The sequence below is a fragment of the Pelobates fuscus genome, chromosome 7 (genome assembly GCF_036172605.1).
Source record: "Pelobates fuscus isolate aPelFus1 chromosome 7, aPelFus1.pri, whole genome shotgun sequence".
Taxonomy (NCBI): Eukaryota; Metazoa; Chordata; class Amphibia; order Anura; family Pelobatidae; genus Pelobates; species Pelobates fuscus.
In genome coordinates this window covers 15,143,009-15,164,947 of record NC_086323.1, presented here as the reverse complement: position 1 = coordinate 15,164,947, position 21,939 = coordinate 15,143,009, and the positions used below count along the sequence as shown (strand labels likewise).

Here is a 21,939-nt window from a genome sequence, read left to right as displayed (position 1 = left end):
ACCCTACATTAAGCTGTAACTTGGAGAATCTGCCATAAATATTAATGACCCCACTAAATATGTAAAAAAAGAAAAAATATCTGGGGGTTTTTTTAAGCTTGTATCATATTAACAGCAAACGGAAGAGGAGCACAGCTGCTTGCAGTGCAACATGGGTATTCAAATGAGGCATGCCCACTGCTGACACGCCCCTAAATGCATGCTTGGTCTCTCGGCAGAGCCCTGCAGCTGTCAAGAATGCCAGAGCCTGAGGCATGCTTTGCCCGCAGTCAAAGATGCTGACATCATAAATAGGGAACCAAAACTTTTTCTTTTTTTCGCAACAGCTTGGTGCTTAGAACCTCTTGGATCTCTGTTTAAGAAGTTTCTTCTACTTTTGTACAAGTTTAGCACAGCCAGTGTAAACTGGGCCTGAAAAAATTGAGTGAAACTCATGGTCGTTCCTCTCCACGGAAATCTTTAGTAAAAGGCGAAAGATTTATTCGATCTGAAGAGAAACCAGAGTATAAAGTCCATCCATCTGACAGCAGGCAAGGTGCGGAACCTGCCTTTTACACGTATGGTGAGCAACCCTACATTAAACTGTAACTTGGAGAATCTGCCATAAATATTAATGACCCCACTAAATATGTAAAAAAAAGAAAAAATATCTGGGTTTTTTTTAAGATTGTATCATATTAACAGCAAAGGGAAGAGGAGCACAGCTGCTTGCAGTGCAACATGGGTATTCAAATGAGGCATGCCCACTGCTGACACGCCCCTAGATGCATGCTTGGTCTCTCGGCAGAGCCCTGCAGCTGTCAAGAATGCCAGAGCCTGAGGCATGCTTTGCCCGCAGTCAAAGATGCTGACATCATAAATAGGGAGCCAAAACTTTTTCTTTTTTTTGCAACAACTTGGTGCTTAGATCCTCTTGGATCTCTGTTTAAGAAGTTTCTTCTACTTTTGTACAAGTTTAGCACAGCCAGTGTAAACTGGGCCTGAAAAAATTGAGTGAAACTCATGGTCGTTCCTCTCCACGGAAATCTTTAGTAAAAGGCAAAGATTTATTCAATCTGAAGAGAAACCAGAGTATAAAGACCATCCATCTGACAGCAGGCAAGGTGCGGAACCTGCCTTTTACACGTATGGTGAGCAACCCTACATTAAACTGTAACTTGGAGAATCTGCCATAAATATTAATGACCCCACTAAATATGTAAAAAAAGAAAAAATATCTGGGGGGTTTTTTAAGCTTGTATCATATTAACAGCAAACGGAAGAGGAGCACAGCTGCTTGCAGTGCAACATGGGTATTCAAATGAGGCATGCCCACTGCTGACACGCCCCTAAATGCATGCTTGGTCTCTCGGCAGAGCCCTGCAGCTGTCAAGAATGCCAGAGCCTGAGGCATGCTTTGCCCGCAGTCAAAGATGCTGACATCATAAATAGGGAACCAAAACTTTTTCTTTTTTTCGCAACAGCTTGGTGCTTAGAACCTCTTGGATCTCTGTTTAAGAAGTTTCTTCTACTTTTGTACAAGTTTAGCACAGCCAGTGTAAACTGGGCCTGAAAAAATTGAGTGAAACTCGTGTTCGTTCCTCTCCACGGAAATCTTTAGTAAAAGGCGAAAGATTTATTCGATCTGAAGAGAAACCAGAGTATAAAGTCCATCCATCTGACAGCAGGCAAGGTGTGGAACCTGCCTTTCACACGTATGGTGAGCAACCCTACATTAAGCTTTAACTTGGAGAATCTGCCATAAATATTAATGACCCCACTAAATATGTAAAAAAAGAAAAAAATATCTTTTTTTTTTTTTTTTTTTTAGCTTGTATCATGTTAACAGCAAAGGGAAGAGGAGCACAGCTGCTTGCAGTGCAACATGGGTATTCAAATGAGGCATGCCCACTGCTGACACGCCCCTAAATGCATGCTTGGTCTCTCGGCAGAGCCCCGCAGCTGTCAAGAATGCCAGAGCCTGAGGCATGCTTTGCCCGCAGTCAAAGATGCTGACATCATAAATAGGGAACCAAAACTTTTTCTTTTTTTCGCAACAGCTTGGTGCTTAGAACCTCTTGGATCTCTGTTTAAGACGTTTCTTCTACTTTTGTACAAGTTTAGCACAGCCAGTGTAAACTGGGCCTGAAAAAATTGAGTGAAATTCGTGGTCGTTCCTCTCCACGGAAATCTTTAGTAAAAGGCGAAAGATTTATTCGATCTGAAGAGAAACCATAGTATAAAATCCATCCATCTGACAGCAGGCAAGGTGCGGAACCTGCCTTTTACACGTATGGTGAGCAACCCTACATTAAGCTGTAACTTGGAGAATCTGCCATAAATATTAATGACCCCACTAAATATGTAAAAAAAGAAAAAATCTCTGTTTTTTTTTAAGCTTGTATCATATTAACAGCAAAGGGAAGAGGAGCACAGCTGCTTGCAGTGCAACATGGGTATTCAAATGAGGCATGCCCACTGCTGACACGCCCCTAAATGCATGCTTGGTCTCTCGGCAGAGCCCTGCAGCTGTCAAGAATGCCAGAGCCTGAGGCATGCTTTGCCCGCAGTCAAAGATGCTGACATCATAAATAGGGATCCAAAACTTTTTCTTTTTTTCGCAACAGCTTGGTGCTTAGAACCTCTTGGATCTCTGTTTAAGAAGTTTCTTCTACTTTTGTACAAGTTTAGCACAGCCAGTGTAAACTGGGCCTGAAAAAATTGAGTGAAACTCGTGTTCGTTCCTCTCCACGGAAATCTTTAGTAAAAGGCGAAAGATTTATTCGATCTGAAGAGAAACCAGAGTATAAAGTCCATCCATCTGACAGCAGGCAAGGTGCGGAACCTGCCTTTTACATGTATGGTGAGCAACCCTACATTAAACTGTAACTTGGAGAATCTGCCATAAATATTAATGACCCCACTAAATTTGTAAAAAAAGACAAAATATCTGGTGTTTTTTTACGCTTGTATCATATTAACAGCAAAGGGAAGAGGAGCACAGCTGCTTGCAGTGCAACATGGGTATTCAAATGAGGCATGCCCACTGCTGACACGCCCCTAAATGCATGCTTGGTCTCTCGGCAGAGCCCTGCAGCTGTCAAGAATGCCAGAGCCTGAGGCATGCTTTGCCCGCAGTCAAAGATGCTGACATCATAAATAGGGAACCAAAACTTTTTCTTTTTTTCGCAACAGCTTGGTGCTTAGAACCTCTTGGATCTCTGTTTAAGAAGTTTCTTCTACTTTTGTACAAGTTTAGCACAGCCAGTGTAAACTGGGCCTGAAAAAATTGAGTGAAACTCGTGTTCGTTCCTCTCCACGGAAATCTTTAGTAAAAGGCGAAAGATTTATTCGATCTGAAGAGAAACCAGAGTATAAAGTCCATCCATCTGACAGCAGGCAAGGTGTGGAACCTGCCTTTCACACGTATGGTGAGCAACCCTACATTAAGCTGTAACTTGGAGAATCTGCCATAAATATTAATGACCCCACTAAATATGTAAAAAAAGAAAAAATCTCTGTTTTTTTTTAAGCTTGTATCATATTAACAGCAAAGGGAAGAGGAGCACAGCTGCTTGCAGTGCAACATGGGTATTCAAATGAGGCATGCCCACTGCTGACACACCCCTAAATGCATGCTTGGTCTCTCGGCAGAGCCCTGCAGCTGTCAAGAATGCCAGAGCCTGAGGCATGCTTTGCCCGCAGTCAAAGATGCTGACATCATAAATAGGGAACCAAAACTTTTTCTTTTTTTCGCAACAGCTTGGTGCTTAGAACCTCTTGGATCTCTGTTTAAGAAGTTTCTTCTACTTTTGTACAAGTTTAGCACAGCCAGTGTAAACTGGGCCTGAAAAAATTGAGTGAAACTCGTGTTCGTTCCTCTCCACGGAAATCTTTAGTAAAAGGCAAAAGATTTATTCAATCTGAAGAGAAACCAGAGTATAAAGTCCATCCATCTGACAGCAGGCAAGGTGCGGAACCTGCCTTTTACACGTATGGTGAGCAACCCTACATTAAACTGTAACTTGGAGAATCTGCCATAAATATTAATGACCCCACTAAATATGTAAAAAAAGACAAAATATCTGGTGTTTTTTTACGCTTGTATCATATTAACAGCAAAGGGAAGAGGAGCACAGCTGCTTGCAGTGCAACATGGGTATTCAAATGAGGCATGCCCACTGCTGACACGCCCCTAAATGCATGCTTGGTCTCTCGGCAGAGCCCTGCAGCTGTCAAGAATGCCAGAGCCTGAGACATGCTTTGCCCGCAGTCAAAGATGCTGACATCATAAATAGGGATCCAAAACTTTTTCTTTTTTTCGCAACAGCTTGGTGCTTAGAACCTCTTGGATCTCTGTTTAAGAAGTTTCTTCTACTTTTGTACAAGTTTAGCACAGCCAGTGTAAACTGGGCCTGAAAAAATTGAGTGAAACTCATGGTCGTTCCTCTCCACGGAAATCTTTAGTAAAAGGCGAAAGATTTATTCGATCTGAAGAGAAACCAGAGTATAAAGTCCATCCATCTGACAGCAGGCAAGGTGCGGAACCTGCCTTTTACACGTATGGTGAGCAACCCTACATTAAACTGTAACTTGGAGAATCTGCCATAAATATTAATGACCCCACTAAATATGTAAAAAAAAGAAAAAATATCTGGGTTTTTTTTAAGATTGTATCATATTAACAGCAAAGGGAAGAGGAGCACAGCTGCTTGCAGTGCAACATGGGTATTCAAATGAGGCATGCCCACTGCTGACACGCCCCTAAATGCATGCTTGGTCTCTCGGCAGAGCCCTGCAGCTGTCAAGAATGCCAGAGCCTGAGGCATGCTTTGCCCGCAGTCAAAGATGCTGACATCATAAATAGGGATCCAAAACTTTTTCTTTTTTTCGCAACAGCTTGGTGCTTAGAACCTCTTGGATCTCTGTTTAAGAAGTTTCTTCTACTTTTGTACAAGTTTAGCACAGCCAGTGTAAACTGGGCCTGAAAAAATTGAGTGAAACTCGTGTTCGTTCCTCTCCACGGAAATCTTTAGTAAAAGGCGAAAGATTTATTCGATCTGAAGAGAAACCAGAGTATAAAGTCCATCCATCTGACAGCAGGCAAGGTGCGGAACCTGCCTTTTACATGTATGGTGAGCAACCCTACATTAAACTGTAACTTGGAGAATCTGCCATAAATATTAATGACCCCACTAAATTTGTAAAAAAAGACAAAATATCTGGTGTTTTTTTACGCTTGTATCATATTAACAGCAAAGGGAAGAGGAGCACAGCTGCTTGCAGTGCAACATGGGTATTCAAATGAGGCATGCCCACTGCTGACACGCCCCTAAATGCATGCTTGGTCTCTCGGCAGAGCCCTGCAGCTGTCAAGAATGCCAGAGCCTGAGGCATGCTTTGCCCGCAGTCAAAGATGCTGACATCATAAATAGGGAACCAAAACTTTTTCTTTTTTTCGCAACAGCTTGGTGCTTAGAACCTCTTGGATCTCTGTTTAAGAAGTTTCTTCTACTTTTGTACAAGTTTAGCACAGCCAGTGTAAACTGGGCCTGAAAAAATTGAGTGAAACTCGTGTTCGTTCCTCTCCACGGAAATCTTTAGTAAAAGGCGAAAGATTTATTCGATCTGAAGAGAAACCAGAGTATAAAGTCCATCCATCTGACAGCAGGCAAGGTGTGGAACCTGCCTTTCACACGTATGGTGAGCAACCCTACATTAAGCTGTAACTTGGAGAATCTGCCATAAATATTAATGACCCCACTAAATATGTAAAAAAAGAAAAAATCTCTGTTTTTTTTTAAGCTTGTATCATATTAACAGCAAAGGGAAGAGGAGCACAGCTGCTTGCAGTGCAACATGGGTATTCAAATGAGGCATGCCCACTGCTGACACACCCCTAAATGCATGCTTGGTCTCTCGGCAGAGCCCTGCAGCTGTCAAGAATGCCAGAGCCTGAGGCATGCTTTGCCCGCAGTCAAAGATGCTGACATCATAAATAGGGAACCAAAACTTTTTCTTTTTTTCGCAACAGCTTGGTGCTTAGAACCTCTTGGATCTCTGTTTAAGAAGTTTCTTCTACTTTTGTACAAGTTTAGCACAGCCAGTGTAAACTGGGCCTGAAAAAATTGAGTGAAACTCGTGTTCGTTCCTCTCCACGGAAATCTTTAGTAAAAGGCAAAAGATTTATTCAATCTGAAGAGAAACCAGAGTATAAAGTCCATCCATCTGACAGCAGGCAAGGTGCGGAACCTGCCTTTTACACGTATGGTGAGCAACCCTACATTAAACTGTAACTTGGAGAATCTGCCATAAATATTAATGACCCCACTAAATATGTAAAAAAAGACAAAATATCTGGTGTTTTTTTACGCTTGTATCATATTAACAGCAAAGGGAAGAGGAGCACAGCTGCTTGCAGTGCAACATGGGTATTCAAATGAGGCATGCCCACTGCTGACACGCCCCTAAATGCATGCTTGGTCTCTCGGCAGAGCCCTGCAGCTGTCAAGAATGCCAGAGCCTGAGACATGCTTTGCCCGCAGTCAAAGATGCTGACATCATAAATAGGGATCCAAAACTTTTTCTTTTTTTCGCAACAGCTTGGTGCTTAGAACCTCTTGGATCTCTGTTTAAGAAGTTTCTTCTACTTTTGTACAAGTTTAGCACAGCCAGTGTAAACTGGGCCTGAAAAAATTGAGTGAAACTCATGGTCGTTCCTCTCCACGGAAATCTTTAGTAAAAGGCGAAAGATTTATTCGATCTGAAGAGAAACCAGAGTATAAAGTCCATCCATCTGACAGCAGGCAAGGTGCGGAACCTGCCTTTTACACGTATGGTGAGCAACCCTACATTAAACTGTAACTTGGAGAATCTGCCATAAATATTAATGACCCCACTAAATATGTAAAAAAAAGAAAAAATATCTGGGTTTTTTTTAAGATTGTATCATATTAACAGCAAAGGGAAGAGGAGCACAGCTGCTTGCAGTGCAACATGGGTATTCAAATGAGGCATGCCCACTGCTGACACGCCCCTAGATGCATGCTTGGTCTCTCGGCAGAGCCCTGCAGCTGTCAAGAATGCCAGAGCCTGAGGCATGCTTTGCCCGCAGTCAAAGATGCTGACATCATAAATAGGGAGCCAAAACTTTTTCTTTTTTTTGCAACAACTTGGTGCTTAGATCCTCTTGGATCTCTGTTTAAGAAGTTTCTTCTACTTTTGTACAAGTTTAGCACAGCCAGTGTAAACTGGGCCTGAAAAAATTGAGTGAAACTCATGGTCGTTCCTCTCCACGGAAATCTTTAGTAAAAGGCAAAGATTTATTCAATCTGAAGAGAAACCAGAGTATAAAGACCATCCATCTGACAGCAGGCAAGGTGCGGAACCTGCCTTTTACACGTATGGTGAGCAACCCTACATTAAACTGTAACTTGGAGAATCTGCCATAAATATTAATGACCCCACTAAATATGTAAAAAAAGACAAAATATCTGGTGTTTTTTTAAGCTTGTATCATATTAACAGCAAAGGGAAGAGGAGCACAGCTGCTTGCAGTGCAACATGGGTATTCAAATGAGGCATGCCCACTGCTGACACGCCCCTAAATGCATGCTTGGTCTCTCGGCAGAGCCCTGCAGCTGTCAAGAATGCCAGAGCCTGAGGCATGAAGCCCATGGAACAGTGAAACAGGGGAGTGGGCCTTGACAAGGCCAGGAAGTGGGCAGGTGGAAAATTATGGGATGGTTTAGGGTGGGGCTAAGTAGGGGAGGAGTCAGGTAGTGTAAATAGGCGGCCATCTTAAGTGAGGAGCCAGTTAATCTGAATTGCACTGACCTGTCACTTGTGGCTGGTCGGCGGAGTTCTTTTCTTTTTTCTCCCTCTGCAGGTAATGGCGTCACTGGAGGAGATTCTGGACGGAGTTCGGGCGGCGGTTCGTGACAGAGGAATGGCGTGGCTGCATGAACAGATCGGGGCTGCTGCCACCCACGCGGAGGGACCGGAGAGGAGGTCAGCGCGGAGGACCAGGCCGCCGCAGAGGTTGAGCCCAGGGGAGGCCCCGGCGGCCCGGCGGCGGAGGAGCCCTTCGGCGGTCGGCGGGTCGGCTGCCGGACCGAGCACAGCGGCGGAGGACGGAGTGCGGCGGGCGCCATCGGGCGGACCCGCCGGGCAGGCGACAGCGGGCGCGAAGCGGAGGCCACGAGGTCCAAAGGCGCCCCGCGTAATGGCGGCCGGCGGGACAGCAGGAAGTGGGAGTGCTGCAACGCCAGCGGACCATGCGGCTGCGGATGGCATCACCCACGCGGCCAGTGGGCAACAGACGGAGCGTCCCGGTGAGTCAACCTCCAGCGGTATCACTGAGGGGCAAAAGGGGAACGCAAAACGGGTTCCCATAGTACAAGCGGTCCGCCAGGCATTGCGGGGAGACCAGGTCAGCAGGGGATCCGAAGGGGCGGCTGGAGAGAGGATCAGAACTGAGCACAGTGGAATGGGAGGAGAAAGCAGCGGAGCGGGTCGGGCAGCTCAAAGGTTTTCGGGAGCTAGGAAGGCGACAGGCGGCCTATCCCAGGGGGTCCTGGCGGAGTCAGACAGGGCGGCCGGAGAGAGGCCCGGCGCAGCGGCTGTGGGAGAGCCGGTGGGTTCGACGCGCCACAGGGAAGCAAGGGGCGGCAGTATAGAGCGGGGGGGCCCATCCGGCTGCCCTCAGGTACGGCCAAGTGACAGGGAAGCGGCAGTAAGGGGCCAGGGCGGCGAGCGGCGCAGCAGCAGCGCCAGGTGCAGCAGTGACAGGAGCTGGTCAGGAAGACAGGAGAGCAGGGACAGGAGCCATTCACGGCTAGGCCGCAGCGAGTCAAGGTTCAGCGCCAGGGAGAGGAGAAGGAGATCCAGGTCAGAGGAAGGGAGGCGGAGCAGGAGGCGCAGTGCATCGGGATCTTCGGAGAGGAGCTTCAGGGAGCAGCGGCGGGGAGGACACAGCAAGGGAGGTCGGAGGGAGCTGAGGAGAGGATCCAGGGCAGTCGGAGAAGAGCGTGGGGAGGAAGGGCGGGTAGGGAGCTACTCGGGCAGACTACCCAGGATGTCTTCTCCTTACAGGTCACGGAGTAACTCACCAGCGGTTCCGAGGCGGGACCAGGCGGGCAGGAGTCGGCGACTATTGGGAGCTCCAGTGTCTGAAATGGCGGATGGAGGGACTGCAACCCCGCGGCCTGCGGCGGCCAGGGGCATCAGCGGTGAGTCTTCCTCTACACCACACCCTGGGACATTCATACACTGTTGTTTGAAGTCATTCATAGATTCATGGTCAGAGGATAGGGAACCACTTAGGTTCGATAAGGTTTGGTCAGCAGGTGACGGCAGCGGGTCTGGGTTGGAGAGGGCGACCTCAGGAGTGACAGGTGGTAATGGGGAGGAAACAAGGCCCACTGATAAGCCCGATGGATCGTCGGCGGGGGACGGGGTACTTGACGTGACGGGTGGGGACATTGCGGACGCAGCGCGTCAGAATGTACATGTGTCCTTCGCGGGGCCGTTAGGTTGCCATTTGAAAGGGGAGGTGAAAGAGAAGATTGCGAAAGGGGAATTCGTGGAAATATTTTCCCTTCTTCCCCTGGAGGAATTCTTAGATTTAAAAGAGGAGGACAAGAAGGACGCCAAGAAAGAGGAGGAGGAGAAAAGGCGGAGGTATCGGAAGATACCGAAGACCTTCGGCAATTGGCTATGGGCCTTTTGCATTTTGGCTAGTGTTATTGGGGAGAAGCGGCCGGAGTGCTGCTCGCAGTTGTTTTGTTACTTAGACGGAATTGGGGACGCATACCGCATCTATGGGGGGTTGGCATGGTGGAGGTACGATGAGCAGTTCCGTCAGCGACTGGCGGCCAACCCTTCCATGCGCTGGGACAAATGGACCTGCCGCTGTGGATGCGGTTAATGATGGCGCAAAAGAATGCGCCCTTTCCAGGGACTGCCGGCACCGCTGCCGGGGGGGCGGTGGCGGCAGGTCAAAAGAAAGGTAACTGCTGGGCTTACAACGAGGGACAGTGTAAGTGGGGATCCGCTTGTAGATTCCGTCATGAATGCTCACGGTGCGGCGGGACCCACGGGGTCAACAGGTGTTTCAAGAAGGGTAAGTCGGCCGCAGGGGGGGGAGCAACGGGAGCGGTCGCTCCCGCAGCTCCCGCTGGGGGTGTCACCAGTGAAAGTAGGCGCGATGTTGCCTTGGCTAAGGCAATACGCTGATCAAGCAGTAGCAGAATTCCTTAGGGCGGGCTTTGCCGGGGGTTTTAAAATTCCCTTCAAAGCCACGGGGCCGGGTGCACCTTGTGAGAACCTCAGGTCGGTCAGGGAACACCCGGGGGTGGTGCGGGAGAAATTAGCCAAGGAAGTCCAATTGGGGAGGATGGCGGGGCCATTTCCGGCCCCGCCCTTGGCGAATCTGAGGTTGTCACCATTGGGGGTGGTCCCTAAGAAGGAAGAGGGAAAGTTTCGTTTGATTCATCATTTATCGCACCCAAAGGGGTCTTCGGTGAATGATGACATCGACGCCGACCTATGCTCGGTCTCCTACACGTCATTCGACAAAGCCGTCGAGCTGGTTAGGAGAGCAGGGCGTGGGGCGCTGATGGCCAAGGTGGACGTGGAGGCGGCTTTCCGGCTGCTGCCCATACACCCGGACTGTCACCACCTGTTGGGGTGTCACTTTGAGGGTGAAATCTTCGTGGACTTGTGTCTGCCTATGGGTTGTTCCATCTCTTGTGCCTACTTCGAGAGGTTTAGTACCTTCTTGGAATGGGTGGTGCGCATGGAATCGGCGGGGGGTGCCGTAGTGCACTACTTGGATGATTTTCTGTGTGTCGGCCCACGGGACTCTGAGCGGTGCGCTCAGGTACTGAGGGTGTTCCAGCGGGTGGCTCATACCTTCGGGGTGCCGTTGGCTGGGGACAAGACGGTGGGCCCCACCACGTGCCTTAGCTTCTTGGGACTCGAAATTGATTCGGAGCTCGGGGAATGCAGGTTGCCTAGTGACAAGCTGCGGCATCTGCGACAGCTAGTGGCAATAGTCAAGGGGGCGAGGAAAGTGACCTTGCAGGGGCTCCAATCCCTCGTGGGGAGCCTCAATTTTGTGTGCAGGGTGATCCCCATGGGGAGGATATTTTGTCGGAGGTTGGCACAAGCAACCAGTGGAGTGCGGCGGCCGTCTCACTACATTCGGGTGTCAGCCGAGATGAAAGACGATTTGGGGGTTTGGGAACAGTTTTTGGGCAACTTTAACGGGAAAGTGTTCTTTCGGGAACCGACGGTGTCGTCGGCCGCGATGAAGTTGTTTACAGACGCTTCCGGCAGCATTGGTTTTGGGGCCTACTTGGCGGGTAAGTGGTGCGCGGAGGCGTGGCCGGAACCGTGGAAGGTGAGTCCTCTGATTAAGAACTTAGCATTCTTGGAGTTGTTTCCCATCGTTGTCGCAGTGGTTCTCTGGGGTACGGAGTTGGCTAACAAAAAGGTGGTATTCTACTCCGATAACATGGCGGTAGTGCAAGCGATTAATAGCTTGACCGCCTCGTCGCCCCCGGTAGTACGCTTGCTGCGAAAACTGGTGCTTGGTTGTATGTCATTCAACATAGTGTTCAGGGCTAGGCACATCCCGGGGCTCCAGAATGTGGTGGCTGACTCACTGTCTCGTTTTCAGTGGGAACGCTTTCGGGAGGCAGCACCGGACGCGCAGGCCCAAGGGCAGGAGTGCCCGGGTGTGATGTGGCAACTCGGGATGGCCTGCTTGGAGACTGTGTGAGGAGGTCACTGGCGCCGAGCACTTGGTCGTCTTACATAAAGGTTTGGAAGCTATGGGACGAGACGGTGGCTCAGGTGGGTAGCGCCCCTACGGAGGGGCAACGCTTGGATGCACTTTTATGGTTGCTCTGTCGATTGTTTGCGGCTCAGGCGTCGCCTGCCATGGTGGACAGACACCTATCTGCCTTGGCTTTCCTGTTTAAATTCAATGGCTGGGTTGATGATACAAAACACTTCCTGGTCCGTCAAGCAGTGAAGGGATTCAAGAGGGGGAAGAAAACTGTGGACACGCGTAGGCCAGTGTCCTTTGATTTGTTGCGGGAGCTGGTGGGGGTTCTACCGGGAATTTGCAGCTCCACGTTCGAGGTAACGTTGTTCACGGTGGCATTTTGTGTGGGCTTTTTTCGGTGCATTTCGGATCGGGGAGTTGGTCAGCGCAAACAAGATGGGTCTTGGGGGTCTTCAGCTCGCAGATGTGGAGGTTCGTAGGGACAGGGTGCAAATTCAGTTGCGCCGCTCGAAGACGGACATTTTTGGTAAAGGTTGCACAATTGTGCTGTTCGGGTTGCCTGGTTCTGGGGTGTGCCCAGTGGAAACGGGGTCGGAGTACCGGGCATTGCGCCCGGGGGGTGATGGTTGCTTCCTTGTGCACCAAGACGGCTCGGCCCTGTCGCGTTTCCAGTTTATGAGGGTGTTTCGGATGGGAGTAAGTAAGCTGGGCCTGGAGCCTGGGCAATTTGGGACTCACTCCTTTAGAATTGGGGCGGCGACCGAGGCCGCATGGTTGGGACTGGGGGATGAGAGGATTAAACGCATTGGGAGGTGGGAATCCTTGCGTTTTCGATCATACGTTAGACCGGATAGGCTGGTGTGAGAGGGGCAGTGTTATGCTGTGATGGAAGTGGAATCCATCTGTTTGGTATTAACGTGTTTTTCTTTGCAGGATGGAAGGTGTGGATCTGGGGGCACTCGTATATCTATTGGGCTCAGAAGAGGGCTGCTGTTCGGAGAAGTGGAGCACAGCTCGGTTTTCTTCCAGGAGAAGTGTCAATTTCATGGTTCGGCTTTAGGGGGTTTAGCTGGCAAAGCCTTAGTAGCACGTTGTTTAGCAGGTTGACCGGAGGGTCCTCACCAGACATAGTTTTAATACACAGGGGTGGGAATGATTTGGGTCTGATTCCGCAAAGGGAGTTGGTTAGACGGATGAAGAGAGACGTTGATCGGCTGTTGGACCTGGTCCCTGGCGTGGTGGTGGTGTGGTCGGAAATGGTCCCCCGTTTCACGTGGCGGCACGCCAGGGATCCAGCTGCAGTGGCTCGATGCAGGGGCAAGGTTAACAGGGCAATGGCGAGCTTTGTGCGGCGAGTGGGGGGCATTGTAGTTCGGCATAGGGAACTGGAAGACATGTTGCCGGGTTATTTTAGGAGAGACGGGGTACACTTGTCGGACGTGGGTTGTGACTTGCTCAACCTAGGCTTTCAGGAAGGGATTAGCTTGGCCCTGTTTCAGGGTGGTGGGGGGCGCACATGTCCTTAAGGGATCAAGTCATGTGCTATGGCGGAACAGGGCGTGTTAAAGCCAGGAGTTAGCTGGAATTGGGAATGGACAGGCCAAGGCCTAGGCTGGAGTAGGCCAGATGGATTAGAGTGTTGGTAGGTTCAAGCTCTTCGGTGGCTTCGAACCTAGGGGGTAGGGGTGTCTGGGTACACCCCTACAGTTAACAGTATGGTTTTGGGGCCTCTCTGGTAGGCCGTGTGTTACTAGTTATATGTTAAGTGAATGTTAATTATTGTTCAAAAGATAGGGTCATTGTCAGGGGTATTGTGCGGGGGGATAGTAATATAATGTTAGCTGGACAATGACCCTAAATTGTTAATTTATTTATTTATATATTTAATAATTAATAAAGCTGTGGACGTTATAATCCAACAGATAAATTTGGTGTCAGTGTTTTATTTAAGGTAAAACTAAAAGTAGCACCTGCCGAATAACGACGGTGCATATGTCATGAAGCCCATGGAACAGTGAAACAGGGGAGTGGGCCTTGACAAGGCCAGGAAGTGGGCAGGTGGAAAATTATGGGATGGTTTAGGGTGGGGCTAAGTAGGGGAGGAGTCAGGTAGTGTAAATAGGCGGCCATCTTAAGTGAGGAGCCAGTTAATCTGAATTGCACTGACCTGTCACTTGTCCCTCCCTCCCTCCCTATAGTTGAGGTTTGATCCCGTTTGGTCACAGCGGCGGGAACAGGGCGTGTTAAAGCCAGGAGTTAGCTGGAATTGGGAATGGACAGGCCAAGGCCTAGGCTGGAGTAGGCCAGATGGATTAGAGTGTTGGTAGGTTCAAGCTCTTCGGTGGCTTCGAACCTAGGGGGTAGGGGTGTCTGGGTACACCCCTACAGTTAACAGTATGGTTTTGGGGCCTCTCTGGTAGGCCGTGTGTTACTAGTTATATGTTAAGTGAATGTTAATTATTGTTCAAAAGATAGGGTCATTGTCAGGGGTATTGTGCGGGGGGATAGTAATATAATGTTAGCTGGACAATGACCCTAAATTGTTAATTTATTTATTTATATATTTAATAATTAATAAAGCTGCGGACGTTATAATCCAACAGATAAATTTGGTGTCAGTGTTTTATTTAAGGTAAAACTAAAAGTAGCACCTGCCGAATAACGACGGTGCATATGTCATGCTTTGCCTGCAGTCAAAGATGCTGACATCATAAATAGGGAACCAAAACTTTTTCTTTTTTTCGCAACAGCTTGGTGCTTAGAACCACTTGGATCTCTGTTTAAGAAGTTTCTTCTACTTTTGTACAAGTTTAGCACAGCCAGTGTAAACTGGGCCTGAAAAAATTGAGTGAAACTGGTGGTCGTTCCTCTCCACGGAAATCTTTAGTAAAAGGCGAAAGATTTATTCGATCTGAAGAGAAACCAGAGTATAAAGTCCATCCATCTGACAGCAGGCAAGGTGCGGAACCTGCCTTTTACACGTATGGTGAGCAACCCTACATTAAGCTGTAACTTGGAGAATCTGCCATAAATATTAATGACCCCACTAAATATGTAAAAAAAAGACAAAACATCTGGTGTTTTTTTAAGCTTGTATCATATTAACAGCAAAGGGAAGAGGAGCACAGCTGCTTGCAGTGCAACATGGGTATTCAAATGAGGCATGCCCACTGCTGACACGCCCCTAAATGCATGCTTGGTCTCTCTGCAGAGCCCTGCAGCTGTCAAGAATGCCAGAGCCTGAGGCATGCTTTGCCCGCAGTCAAAGATGCTGACATCATAAATAGGGAACCAAAACTTTTTCTTTTTTTCGCAACAGCTTGGTGCTTAGAACCTCTTGGATCTCTGTTTAAGAAGTTTCTTCTACTTTTGTACAAGTTTAGCACAGCCAGTGTAAACTGGGCCTGAAAAAATTGAGTGAAACTCATGGTCGTTCCTCTCCACGGAAATCTTTAGTAAAAGGCGAAAGATTTATTCGATCTGAAGAGAAACCAGAGTATAAAGTCCATCCATCTGACAGCAGGCAAGGTGCGGAACCTGCCTTTTACACGTATGGTGAGCAACCCTACATTAAACTGTAACTTGGAGAATCTGCCATAAATATTAATGACCCCACTAAATATGTAAAAAAAGAAAAAAAATATATATATATATTTTTTAGCTTGTATCATATTAACAGCAAAGGGAAGAGGAGCACAGCTGCTTGCAGTGCAACATGGGTATTCAAATGAGGCATGCCCACTGCTGACACGCCCCTAAATTCATGCTTGGTCTCTCGGCAGAGCCCGGCAGCTGTCAAGAATGCCAGAGCCTGAGGCATGCTTTGCCCGCAGTCAAAGATGCTGACATCATAAATAGGGATCCAAAACTTTTTCTTTTTTTCGCAACAGCTTGGTGCTTAGAACCTCTTGGATCTCTGTTTTTAAGAAGTTTCTTCTACTTTTATACAAGTTCAGCACAGCCAGTGTAAACTGGGCCTGAAAAAATTGAGTGAAACTCGTGGTCATTCCTCTCCACGGAAATCTTTAGTAAAAGGCGAAAGATTTATTCGATCTGAAGAGAAACCAGAGTATAAAATCCATCCATCTGACAGCAGGCAAGGTGCGGAACCTGCCTTTTACACGTATGGTGAGCAACCCTACATTAAACTGTAACTTGGAGAATCTGCCATAAATATTAATGACCCCTCTAAATATGTAAAAAAAGACAAAATATCTGGTGTTTTTTTAAGCTTGTATCATATTAACAGCAAAGGGAAGAGGAGCACAGCTGCTTGCAGTGCAACATGGGTATTCAAATGAGGCATGCCCACTGCTGACACGCCCCTAAATGCATGCTTGGTCTATGGCAGAGCCCTGCAGCTGTCAAGAATGCCAGAGCCTGAGGCATGCTTTGCCCGCAGTCAAAGATGCTGACATCATAAATAGGGAACCAAAACTTTTTCTTTTTTTCGCAACAGCTTGGTGCTTAGAACCTCTTGGATCTCTGTTTAAGAAGTTTCTTCTACTTTTGTACAAGTTTAGCACAGCCAGTGTAAACTGGGCCTGAAAAAATTGAGTGAAACTCGTGGTCTTTCCTCTCCACGGAAATCTTTAGTAAAAGGCGAAAGATTTATTCGATCTGAAGAGAAACCAGAGTTTAAAGTCCATCCATCTGACAGCAGGCAAGGTGCGAAACCTGCCTTTTACACGTATGGTGAGCAACCCTACATTAAGCTGTAACTTGGAGAATCTGCCATAAATATTAATGACCCCACTAAATATGTAAAAAAAGACAAAATATCTGGTGTTTTTTTAAGCTTGTATCATATTAACAGCAAAGGGAAGAGGAGCACAGCTGCTTGCAGTGCAACATGGGTATTCAATTGAGGCATGCCCACTGCTGACACGCCCCTAAATGCATGCTTGGTCTCTCGGCAGAGCCCTGCAGCTGTCAAGAATGCCAGAGCCTGAGGCATGCTTTGCCTGCAGTCAAAGATGCTGACATCATAAATAGGGAACCAAAACTTTTTCTTTTTTTCGCAACAGCTTGGTGCTTAGAACCTCTTGGATCTCTGTTTAAGACGTTTCTTCTACTTTTGTACAAGTTTAGCACAGCCAGTGTAAACTGGGCCTGAAAAAAATTGAGTGAAACTCATGATCGTTCCTCTCCACGGAAATCTTTAGTAAAAGGCGAAAGATTTGTTCGATCTGAAAAGAAACCAGAGTATAAAGTCCATCCATCTGACAGCAGGCAAGGTGCGGAACCTGCCTTTTACACGTATGGTGAGCAACCCTACATTAAACTGTAACTTGGAGAATCTGCCATAAATATTAATGACCCCACTAAATATGTAAAAAAAGAAAAAATCTCTGTTTTTTTTTTTAAGCTTGTATCATATTAACAGCAAAGGGAAGAGGAGCACAGCTGCTTGCAGTGCAACATGGGTATTCAAATGAGGCATGCCCACTGCTGACACGCCCCTAAATGCATGCTTGGTCTCTCGGCAGAGCCCTGCAGCTGTCAAGAATGCCAGAGCCTGAGGCATGAAGCCCATGGAACAGTGAAACAGGGGAGTGGGCCTTGACAAGGCCAGGAAGTGGGCAGGTGGAAAATTATGGGATGGTTTAGGGTGGGGCTAAGTAGGGGAGGAGTCAGGTAGTGTAAATAGGCGGCCATCTTAAGTGAGGAGCCAGTTAATCTGAATTGCACTGACCTGTCACTTGTGGAGTTCTTTTCTTTTTTCTCCCTCTGCAGGTAATTGTGTCACTGGAGGAGATTCTGGACGGAGTTCGGGCGGCGGTTCGTGACAGAGGAATGGCATGGCTGCATGAACAGATCGGGGCTGCTGCCACCCACGCGGAGGGACCGGAGAGGAGGTCAGCGCGGAGGACCAGGCCGCCGCAGAGGTTGAGCCCAGAGGAGGCCCCTGCGGCCCGGCGGCGGAGGAGCCCTTCGGCGGTCGGCGGGTCAGTTGCCGGACCGAGCACAGCGGCGGAGGACGGAGTGCGGCGGGCGCCATCGGGCGGACCCGCCGGGCAGGCGACAGCGGGCGCGAAGCGGAGGCCACGAGGTCCAAAGGCGCCCCGCGTAATGGCGGCCGGCGGGACAGCAGGAAGTGGGAGTGCTGCAACGCCAGCGGACCATGCGGCTGCGGATGGCATCACCCACGTGGCCAGTGGGCAACAGACGGAGCGTCCCGGTGAGTCAACCTCCAGCGGTATCACTGAGGGGCAAAAGGGGAACGTAAAACGGGTTCCCATAGTACAAGCGGTCCGCCAGGCATTGCGGGGAGACCAGGTCAGCAGGGGATCCGAAGGGGCGGCCGGAGGGAGGATCTGAACTGAGCACAGTGGAATGGGAGGAGAAAGCAGCGGAGCGGGTCGGGCAGCTCAAAGGTTTTCGGGAGCTAGGAAGGCGACAGGCGGCCTATCCCAGGGGGTCCTGGCGGAGTCAGACAGGGCGGCCGGAGAGAGGCCAGGCGCAGCGGCTGTGGGAGAGCCGGTGGGTTCGACGCGCCACAGGGAAGCAAGGGGTGGCAGTATAGAGCGGGGGGGCCCATCCGGCTGCCCCCAGGTACGGCCAAGTGACAGGGAAGCGGCAGTAAGGGGCCAGGGCGGCGAGCGGCGCAGCAGCAGCGCCAGGTGCAGCAGTGACAGGAGCTGGTCAGGAAGACAGGAGAGCAGGGACAGGAGCCATTCACGGCTAGGCCGCAGCGAGTCAAGGTTCAGCGCCAGGGAGAGGAGAAGGAGATCCAGGTCAGAGGAAGGGAGGCGGAGCAGGAGGCGCAGTGCATCGGGATCTTCGGAGAGGAGCTTCAGGGAGCAGCGGCGGGGAGGACACAGCAAGGGAGGTCGGAGGGAGCTGAGGAGAGGATCCAGGGCAGTCGGAGAAGAGCGTGGGGAGGAAGGGCGGGTAGGGAGCTACTCGGGCAGACTACCCAGGATGTCTTCTCCTTACAGGTCACGGAGTAACCTCCCGCTGGGGGTGTCACCAGTGAAAGTAGGCGCGATGTTGCCTTGGCTAAGGCAATACGCTGATCAAGCAGTAGCAGAATTCCTTAGGGCGGGCTTTGCCGGGGGTTTTAAAATTCCCTTCAAAGCCACGGGGCCGGGTGCACCTTGTGAGAACCTCAGGTCGGTCAGGGAACACCCGGGGGTGGTGCGGGAGAAATTAGCCAAGGAAGTCCAATTGGGGAGGATGGCGGGGCCATTTAAGGCCCCGCCCTTGGCGAATCTGAGGTTGTCACCATTGGGGGTGGTCCCTAAGAAGGAAGAGGGAAAGGTCCGTTTGATTCATCATTTATCGCACCCAAAGGGGTCTTCGGTGAATGATGACATCGACGCCGACCTATGCTCGGTCTCCTACACGTCATTCGACAAAGCCGTCGAGCTGGTTAGGAGAGCAGGGCGCGGGGCGCTGATGGCCAAGGTGGACGTGGAGGCGACTTTCCGGCTGCTGCCCATACACCCGGACTGTCACCACCTGTTGGGGTGTCACTTTGAGGGTGAAATCTTCGTGGACTTGTGTCTGCCTATGGGTTGTTCCATCTCTTGTGCCTACTTCGAGAGGTTTAGTACCTTCTTGGAATGGGTGGTGCGCATGGAATCGGCGGGGGGTGCCGTAGTGCACTACTTGGATGATTTTCTGTGTGTCGGCCCACGGGACTCTGAGCGGTGCGCTCAGGTACTGAGGGTGTTCCAGCGGGTGGCTCATACCTTCGGGGTGCCGTTGGCTGGGGACAAGACGGTGGGCCCCACCACGTGCCTTAGCTTCTTGGGACTCGAAATTGATTCGGAGCTCGGGGAATGCAGGTTGCCTAGTGACAAGCTGCGGCATCTGCGACAGCTAGTGGCAATAGTCAAGGGGGCGAGGAAAGTGACCTTGCAGGGGCTCCAATCCCTCGTGGGGAGCCTCAATTTTGCGTGCAGGGTGATCCCCATGGGGAGGATATTTTGTCGGAGGTTGGCACAAGCAACCAGTGGAGTGCGGCGGCCGTCTCACTACATTCGGGTGTCAGCCGAGATGAAAGACGATTTGGGGGTTTGGGAACAGTTTTTGGGCAACTTTAACGGGAAAGTGTTCTTTCGGGAACCGACGGTGTCGTCGGCCGCGATGAAGTTGTTTACAGACGCTTCCGGCAGCATTGGTTTTGGGGCCTACTTGGCGGGTAAGTGGTGCGCGGAGGCGTGGCCGGAACCGTGGAAGGTGAGTCCTCTGATTAAGAACTTAGCATTCTTGGAGTTGTTTCCCATCGTTGTCGCAGTGGTTCTCTGGGGTACGGAGTTGGCTAACAAAAAGGTGGTATTCTACTCCGATAACATGGCGGTAGTGCAAGCGATTAATAGCTTGACCGCCTCGTCGCCCCCGGTAGTACGCTTGCTGCGAAAACTGGTGCTTGGTTGTATGTCATTCAACATAGTGTTCAGGGCTAGGCACATCCCGGGGCTCCAGAATGTGGTGGCTGACTCACTGTCTCGTTTTCAGTGGGAACGCTTTCGGGAGGCAGCACCGGACGCGCAGGCCCAAGGGCAGGAGTGCCCGGGTGTGATGTGGCAACTCGGGATGGCCTGCTTGGAGACTGTGTGAGGAGGTCACTGGCGCCGAGCACTTGGTCGTCTTACATAAAGGTTTGGAAGCTATGGGACGAGACGGTGGCTCAGGTGGGTAGCGCCCCTACGGAGGGGCAACGCTTGGATGCACTTTTAAGGTTGCTCTGTCGATTGTTTGCGGCTCAGGCGTCGCCTGCCATGGTGGACAGACACCTATCTGCCTTGGCTTTCCTGTTTAAATTCAATGGCTGGGTTGATGATACAAAACACTTCCTGGTCCGTCAAGCAGTGAAGGGATTCAAGAGGGGGAAGAAAACTGTGGACACGCGTAGGCCAGTGTCCTTTGATTTGTTGCGGGAGCTGGTGGGGGTTCTACCGGGAATTTGCAGCTCCACGTTCGAGGTAACGTTGTTCACGGTGGCATTTGTGTGGGCTTTTTTCGGTGCATTTCGGATCGGGGAGTTGGCCAGCGCAAACAAGATGGGTCTTGGGGGTCTTCAGCTCGCAGATGTGGAGGTTCGTAGGGACAGGGTGCAAATTCAGTTGCGCCGCTCGAAGACGGACATTTTTGGTAAAGGTTGCACAATTGTGCTGTTCGGGTTGCCTGGTTCTGGGGTGTGCCCAGTGGAAACGGGGTCGGAGTACCGGGCATTGCGCCCGGGGGGTGATGGTTGCTTCCTTGTGCACCAAGACTGCTCGGCCCTGTCGCGTTTCCAGTTTACGAGGGTGTTTCGGATGGGAGTAAGTAAGCTGGGCCTGGAGCCTGGGCAATTTGGGACTCACTCCTTTAGAATTGGGGCGGCGACCGAGGCCGCACGGTTGGGACTGGGGGATGAGAGGATTAAACGCATTGGGAGGTGGGAATCCTTGCGTTTTCGATCATACGTTAGACCGGATAGGCTGGTGTGAGAGGGGCAGTGTTATGCTGTGATGGAAGTGGAATCCATCTGTTTGGTATTAACGTGTTTTTCTTTGCAGGATGGAAGGTGTGGATCTGGGGGCACTCGTATATCTATTGGGCTCAGAAGAGGGCTGCTGTTCGGAGAAGTGGAGCACAGCTCGGTTTTCTTCCAGGAGAAGTGTCAATTTCATGGTTCGGCTTTAGGGGGTTTAGCTGGCAAAGCCTTAGTAGCACGTTGTTTAGCAGGTTGACCGGAGGGTCCTCACCAGACATAGTTTTAATACACGGGGGTGGGAATGATTTGGGTCTGATTCCGCAAAGGGAGTTGGTTAGACGGATGAAGAGAGACGTTGATCGGCTGTTGGACCTGGTCCCTGGCGTGGTGGTGGTGTGGTCGGAAATGGTCCCCCGTTTCACGTGGCGGCACGCCAGGGATCCAGCTGCAGTGGCTCGATGCAGGGGCAAGGTTAACAGGGCAATGGCGAGCTTTGTGCGGCGAGTGGGGGGCATTGTAGTTCGGCATAGGGAACTGGAAGACATGTTGCCGGGTTATTTTAGGAGAGACGGGGTACACTTGTCGGACGTGGGTTGTGACTTGCTCAACCTAGGCTTTCAGGAAGGGATTAGCTTGGCCCTGTTTCAGGGTGGTGGGGGGCGCACATGTCATTAAGGGATCAAGTCATGTGCTATGGCGGAACAGGGCGTGTTAAAGCCAGGAGTTAGCTGGAATTGGG

At 50.0% G+C, this 21,939-nt stretch overlaps 18 non-coding genes across 18 annotated transcripts; all 18 read right to left on the bottom strand.

Annotated features, from left to right (window-relative positions):
* Window positions 1–393: 393 nt before the first annotated feature.
* LOC134570095 (U5 spliceosomal RNA) lies at window positions 394–507 on the bottom strand. The gene has a single exon (XR_010084745.1). It is a non-coding gene; the product is annotated as a U5 spliceosomal RNA (small nuclear RNA).
* Window positions 508–962: 455 nt separating this feature from the next.
* On the bottom strand, window positions 963–1,075 carry LOC134569943 (U5 spliceosomal RNA). Its single transcript, XR_010084605.1, has one exon. It is a non-coding gene; the product is annotated as a U5 spliceosomal RNA (small nuclear RNA).
* Window positions 1,076–1,530: 455 nt separating this feature from the next.
* On the bottom strand, window positions 1,531–1,644 carry LOC134570427 (U5 spliceosomal RNA). Its single transcript, XR_010085056.1, has one exon. It is a non-coding gene; the product is annotated as a U5 spliceosomal RNA (small nuclear RNA).
* A 462-nt stretch (window positions 1,645–2,106) lies between these two features.
* LOC134569937 (U5 spliceosomal RNA) lies at window positions 2,107–2,220 on the bottom strand. The gene has a single exon (XR_010084599.1). It is a non-coding gene; the product is annotated as a U5 spliceosomal RNA (small nuclear RNA).
* Window positions 2,221–2,673: 453 nt separating this feature from the next.
* Window positions 2,674–2,787, bottom strand: LOC134570426 (U5 spliceosomal RNA). Its single transcript, XR_010085055.1, has one exon. It is a non-coding gene; the product is annotated as a U5 spliceosomal RNA (small nuclear RNA).
* A 454-nt stretch (window positions 2,788–3,241) lies between these two features.
* Window positions 3,242–3,355, bottom strand: LOC134570424 (U5 spliceosomal RNA). Its single transcript, XR_010085054.1, has one exon. It is a non-coding gene; the product is annotated as a U5 spliceosomal RNA (small nuclear RNA).
* A 453-nt stretch (window positions 3,356–3,808) lies between these two features.
* Window positions 3,809–3,922, bottom strand: LOC134569618 (U5 spliceosomal RNA). The gene has a single exon (XR_010084291.1). It is a non-coding gene; the product is annotated as a U5 spliceosomal RNA (small nuclear RNA).
* Window positions 3,923–4,376: 454 nt separating this feature from the next.
* Window positions 4,377–4,490, bottom strand: LOC134570094 (U5 spliceosomal RNA). The gene has a single exon (XR_010084744.1). It is a non-coding gene; the product is annotated as a U5 spliceosomal RNA (small nuclear RNA).
* A 455-nt stretch (window positions 4,491–4,945) lies between these two features.
* Window positions 4,946–5,059, bottom strand: LOC134570423 (U5 spliceosomal RNA). Its single transcript, XR_010085053.1, has one exon. It is a non-coding gene; the product is annotated as a U5 spliceosomal RNA (small nuclear RNA).
* A 454-nt stretch (window positions 5,060–5,513) lies between these two features.
* On the bottom strand, window positions 5,514–5,627 carry LOC134570422 (U5 spliceosomal RNA). Its single transcript, XR_010085052.1, has one exon. It is a non-coding gene; the product is annotated as a U5 spliceosomal RNA (small nuclear RNA).
* Window positions 5,628–6,080: 453 nt separating this feature from the next.
* LOC134569617 (U5 spliceosomal RNA) lies at window positions 6,081–6,194 on the bottom strand. The gene has a single exon (XR_010084290.1). It is a non-coding gene; the product is annotated as a U5 spliceosomal RNA (small nuclear RNA).
* A 454-nt stretch (window positions 6,195–6,648) lies between these two features.
* Window positions 6,649–6,762, bottom strand: LOC134570093 (U5 spliceosomal RNA). Its single transcript, XR_010084743.1, has one exon. It is a non-coding gene; the product is annotated as a U5 spliceosomal RNA (small nuclear RNA).
* A 455-nt stretch (window positions 6,763–7,217) lies between these two features.
* LOC134569942 (U5 spliceosomal RNA) lies at window positions 7,218–7,330 on the bottom strand. The gene has a single exon (XR_010084604.1). It is a non-coding gene; the product is annotated as a U5 spliceosomal RNA (small nuclear RNA).
* A 7,260-nt stretch (window positions 7,331–14,590) lies between these two features.
* Window positions 14,591–14,704, bottom strand: LOC134569835 (U5 spliceosomal RNA). The gene has a single exon (XR_010084501.1). It is a non-coding gene; the product is annotated as a U5 spliceosomal RNA (small nuclear RNA).
* A 455-nt stretch (window positions 14,705–15,159) lies between these two features.
* Window positions 15,160–15,273, bottom strand: LOC134570091 (U5 spliceosomal RNA). The gene has a single exon (XR_010084741.1). It is a non-coding gene; the product is annotated as a U5 spliceosomal RNA (small nuclear RNA).
* A 459-nt stretch (window positions 15,274–15,732) lies between these two features.
* LOC134569576 (U5 spliceosomal RNA) lies at window positions 15,733–15,846 on the bottom strand. The gene has a single exon (XR_010084251.1). It is a non-coding gene; the product is annotated as a U5 spliceosomal RNA (small nuclear RNA).
* Window positions 15,847–16,299: 453 nt separating this feature from the next.
* Window positions 16,300–16,413, bottom strand: LOC134569740 (U5 spliceosomal RNA). The gene has a single exon (XR_010084407.1). It is a non-coding gene; the product is annotated as a U5 spliceosomal RNA (small nuclear RNA).
* A 453-nt stretch (window positions 16,414–16,866) lies between these two features.
* Window positions 16,867–16,982, bottom strand: LOC134569414 (U5 spliceosomal RNA). The gene has a single exon (XR_010084091.1). It is a non-coding gene; the product is annotated as a U5 spliceosomal RNA (small nuclear RNA).
* Window positions 16,983–21,939: the final 4,957 nt, after the last annotated feature.